Here is a 6000-nt window from a genome sequence, read left to right as displayed (position 1 = left end):
CATAAATTATGATAAATCATCCTAAATCATCATAAATTATCATATCATCAAAAATCAACATAGGTAATTATAAATCATCATAAATGATCATAAACATCATAAACATCTCAACTCTTTGACTCAAATCTCGGAGTGACTCGATAATTTAAGAAACTTAATCTTATGGACACGGGAGTTTCCTATAACCGACAACCCCATGTGAGCTACGTGGAATACTAATGTTGAAACCCCCGTTGGCGGGAGCGTCATACTCTTTTCCAGGGAGTATGACCTTAAAACTGCAATAATCACAATCGGGCTCTCTAGCCAATAATATCATCATCAAACAACCCTACGGTGGCACATAGGTTTGGGGAAATACCAAATTTCCCTCTTGGTGCTAAGTACTACTCCCCGACAAGCTCAGAACGCATTAGAAAATCCACCACAACATCACAAGGGTCTATCATAAAGACCAAATCAAATCTCTTTCTCATTTATCAAATCATATCAATTTGTGGATTCCTAACTCAACACATTTTAGCTCAAAACATTTTAATCTTCCTCAACATCAACAAGGTATCAATGCATTGAACCATAACCGACTCGACATTTGGACAAGGATATGAAGACTTAATACGTAATATTTTCAACAATTCAGCTCATTAAAACCATCTGAAAAATACCAAGACTCATTGCAACTTTGATATCAATATACCCAATAACTCAAATCGTCATAAGGAAGCTCAAAATTTGACACATGGCTCAAAAACACTTGGAAATACCAATAATTCATTCTTGAACTTAAAACGTGGATACATGTTCAAAATATATCAATTCTTGATAGAAACACCAAGAATCTCAATTCATGGAACGAAAATAGTCAAATACTCATGTAATTCAAAACTTACAATTCAAATCTTTATAAGTTCATAATCGAATTATTTAGACATAATTCAACTTACAGAGCCATATGAATCCATTAAATAATCATAATTGGCAAGCTTGAACAATTTACATATATATATATAATCAAAATCTCATGGTAGGATATCTTGGAAATAAATTCATTTGTCAAACTCATAATAATCCATAATAAAAATTAAAGATACAGGCACAAGAACGGAAGAATTATTCTTGTTCAAATCCCCACATACCTAAAAATGGAAGATGAATATGAACTTCCGACTCTGAAACTTTATTCACGAAAATAAAGGGTGCTTCTCGAAGCCCTTAACATGATCAACTCGAATCCCAAATCAATTTGAAATTTCTACGGTTCAATCAAGAGGCATAGAAGGATGAAATTTGGAGTAGTAGGGTTGGGGTTTGAGCCTTAGGAAATTTTGGAGAAAAATGAGCTATTGAATGCCCTTAATGGACTTAAATCCATGGTTTACCCAGATGGATTGGAGTGGAAATGACCAAAATACCCTTAAAAATCAAATAATGTCAAATTTGTCCTTTGGTGGACTGTTTTGATAGGCTGAAGTAGATCGACCATAACTTTTTGCTCTGATGGACAAATTGGATGAAACCAATTTCATTGAAAAGAGAACTCTCAGAGCTTTCTGTTGATATATAGTTGCTCACCCAGATAATTATGTACAAAGATTTATGATCGTTTGAAGTTGACCCTAAAATTTGCCTGGCCTCAGTATTTTTTTCCTGAACATTTACTGTTCACCACTATTCACGGTTAGATCGGAATGATCATAACTCATCGCCCGAACGTCCGTTTTGGATGATCCACATATCGTTGTAAAGCTTATTCGATGCTCTACGCGATGACGGGTCGCATATCTAGAAATTTCACACAAAAAAATTATTAATCATGATAAAGAACAGAATTCAACACATTTTCATCCGAGATCTTAACGGACTCTGGGAAAGATAAAAAGGCTTTAACGACTCGACACATTTAGGAGCGAAATATTTAATGGAAAAACTTGGGGTATCACATGTAATCTATAAAAATACAATACTGGTACAAATTTTACATTCTGATAAAACTGAAGGACGAAATTGAAGTTTACATCACTAACTCTAATTGACATTTGTGAAGTCTCTACTATACTGACTACAGATAACTAGGAAGCGACCCCCACTACCGCTAATCAATGCATAGGATTAAGAAAGTAACGAACATAAATAATATCTAGCTAAAGTCCACGAAGTAGGAGGACTCATAATCTGCTGGCTAAAATCTACAACTGTTTGATTCTGAATGTGCATACTATAACTGAACTGATACCTACATTATGAGATAATGTAGCATATAGACGTATATGTGAATCGGTATTTTGAGGATGTACTGAGTATATGGGGGTGGATGCATAAGTAAAATATCATCTCATCATCATAATTTATAAAACAATGCATGCTAAATGTAAATGACTCACATAAGCTGGAATATCTAAAATACTGAAATCTGAAATCATGAATACCAAATCATATATGTAAATCTAGTGAGCCATAACATTTAGTTCTAAAAGTTGTGCTAATACTCTATCTTTAAATCATACCATCTAAGTGTAGAAAGGACTCACTTCTAAGTCTGAAATCTGAAAGCTGAAATTCGTAACACTTATCTTTCTGTAAAGTATAATCCGAGTAAAACTATGAGCCTTTACACTTAGTTTTCTAAAAGCTTTTCTGAAAATATTTTCTGTCAGGCTTTACTATTAGGGAGAACTTTCAAACCTTTTCTTTACTAGTAGGGAAAAATACTTTAAAACTGTTCTAAAAATCTTTACTGATATGGAGGTTCTCTTAACCGACATAAACCATGTAAGCTATATGGAGTCCAACGTCTCGTCCTTATAAGGAAGAAACCTCACGTTGGGGAGATGTGTCATACTCTTGTATGGGAGTATAACCTGTTGTCCATATGATCGATCACAAGCTAAATCTGTCATCCATAAAGAAATGGAAATAATCTAATAATCTGTACCTACGTTGTCTACGTAGTTCTGTGAAAGTAGGATGCGCTAAACCCACACTTTTCACTCAGTGCTAAATACTACTCTTTTTTTATCTGTTACGCTCATTCTGTTGGAAATCCATTTTTAAAATAGTATAATGGTTTATAATGAAAACCAATTGTATATCTATGAAGCTAAATCTATAATCTAAATCTGTAACATGGATTTCATATCTATTCGGAGACCAAAAGGTCAAATCTTTATCAATAATCTAAAAAGAATCTAGTAATAAAGTGTTCACAGCACAATCAATCTTGAAATAACAATACTCATTAGGGCTTAATGACCCATGCTTCAAACTTATGTAAAATCATAGCAAAATATCATGCTCAATATGCTTCTTGAAAATACTTCAACAATATCAAAATAATAAAATCAAGAATCTCAATATCATGCTTAAACTCAATTGAAAAAATCTGAAAAATTGCATCATATGCATAATTATTTGAAAATAATCAGGCAATTCGACATTCAATCACTTGAAATCTCATAATCTTCAAATAATAAAAATTGGGTATGAGCCCTAATTGTAAATCATGTGAATTTAAATTAAAATGATAGTTTTGGGCACAAGGACGAAAAGATTGTCCTTGTTCATAACCCCACATACCTTAATTGATGATCTTAGATGAGAAAGCTTGAATCTTGGATTCCTATGATGCTTTTGAAGATGAGTTCTTGGAGTTCTTAAATTGGAAATTATTAATCTTGAACTATCTTGGAGAATTGATGAGGAAAATTGGATTTCTTGGAGAGTAAGTTTGAGCTTTAGGGTTTTCTTTTGAAAGAGAATTTATGAATAAGTTTGACTTGAATTCCTATTTGTGTTTTTTAAAGGTTGTTTCTTGAAGAAGATAAATCAAATTGATGTTCTTAGGAATGTTCTTGAATGTTTTTCTTGAATTTCTTGGAATAGAAAGCTTAATTCTTGATTGTTTTCTTGAATAGAAGGTGATGGGATGGATGAATCTTGAAGAGAATTGATTAGGGTTTGTTCTTGGGAGTAAAGTAGGATAATGGAGGCAAAATAATGCCCCAATGACGGCTATACATTGCTATATTACGATCTGAATTGAGGAGGGGGGGGGGGGAGATCCTATTGCCCTTCATTCATTTAAATCAAAAATTCGTAACCCATATCCCGATTTTGCTCTTCGCCGCGACGCGGTACCATCGCGGCAACTTACTGCCTCACACGAAAATGGCTATAACTTTTCGCCTGGGTGTTGGATTAGTTGAAATTAGTATCGCTGGAAAACTAATTCAATTATCTACAATTTAGTAGATCTTGAGATGGAAGATTCTACATATACCAAAAGTTATACACTTTCAACCCTTGTAGAATTGTACACCAAACTTTGAATGAATCTAACGTTCTTAGCTCCACTTGCTCTAAGCGACTTCTATGAATATTATTCAACTAATACGAACTTCACATACTTAGGATTAAGGTTATGACACAATCATTCGAATTATGGATCAAGAGTACGATAATTACACCTCTACCGCGATGCGGTGAAATTGCGTTAAGCTACTGGAAAAGGACGAGTGGAAATTTGCACTCTGGCGCGACGCGGTGCTATCGTGTTGCACCACTGAAAATTGACAATTGGGAATTTAGACCTCTCTGCAATGCACCAATATCGCGGAGGTCGACTGGTATATGACCATTGCCATTTTGGCATCCACCGCGACGTGGTGAGTGCCCAGGTGGAACACTGCATTACTAAAAAAATGCTCTAACTTCTTCACCATATGTCGGATTTGGGCGAATTTGGTATTGATGTAAAGCTTATTCAATTTTCCACACAATGGAAGGTCTAAATCTAAAAAATTCCATATAAAATAAATGTTATTCATTTTTGAAGCCACTCTTAAAATTCTAGGAACGAATTTTAAGCTAGAAAAAGCACGGGGTATTACAGTATGAAAAATTCAAGTTAAAAATAATCTGTTTAATTAAGCTCGGTAAAACATCATAGATCCACCTCTGGCAGAGGTCACTCACTATACAAATATTAATTTTATCAAGGACCTTATCTTGAGATATTCAGTAATACATAGTTATTGATCATTCACATAATATAAACACTTTATAACGAGAAGTCTAGCTAAGCTAACTACAAACGGGTAATGATGCTGGTGATAATTCTTTAATAAGTTAATCAAGGAAATTATTAGAATTCTCTGCCATGTTTCAGATAAAAGAACTACCTAAACAATTGACAAATGTTGTATGAAATTTCAAAACTAAAACACACCAAAAAAATTGTACATCACACAGAAAAAATCAATGGCCAGCTAACTGTTGATCAATGCGAGCTTTTGAAAGAATAGCCAATTAAAAAGTTGAACCTTATCCAAGCAAACTTGAAATATAATTAATGGTTAGAAAGTAGTTGAAGCCCCAAAAAAATGATACTTCACCAAAAGTTGACTTCATTCCACCAAAATATTCATAATAGAGAGTAATAAATAAATCATATGCACATACATATACATAGATAGATCAATCACTAAATAGAACTGGTAACTTGGAATAACAGAGCTCATCCACAACTGTAAGGCATTATGTCCTGTAGTTTTAAGAATGTGAATAATTTTATTTATGCTATAGTACTAAGAAGGTACTATATGTCTATATCCCTTCACAAACCCCGCCACCTGATTTTGCAGATAAAAAAGAAAAATAAAAGCAACGGAAAAAAGAAAGAAAAGAAGAACGTAAGAGACACACAAGCAAGTAAGCCTTAGCTTAGCTAGCTGGCTCCAATGAAATTCTACCTCATGCAAAGTGTGAAGATGAGTCCCTTTCAGTCCACAAAAGCAATTGTCTTTACCTTAAAGAGCAACAGACACATACAGGAAACAACAATCAAGAACCTTTTGAAAGAGAAAAGTTGAGCCAAAGTTTTCTAGTAAAGAAGCAGAAATAGTGATGAATCCAGAGAATAATTTAATAAATAATTTATAATTGAAGTTTCATGTACATTAGTACTAAAAATATCAATAACAGATCCATCTTTAATCTGAAGCT

Source organism: Capsicum annuum, chromosome 1 (assembly GCF_002878395.1).
Source record: "Capsicum annuum cultivar UCD-10X-F1 chromosome 1, UCD10Xv1.1, whole genome shotgun sequence".
Taxonomy (NCBI): domain Eukaryota; kingdom Viridiplantae; phylum Streptophyta; class Magnoliopsida; order Solanales; family Solanaceae; genus Capsicum; species Capsicum annuum.
The sequence above is the reverse complement of the archived record's forward strand: the minus strand, read 5'-3'. Positions refer to the sequence as shown.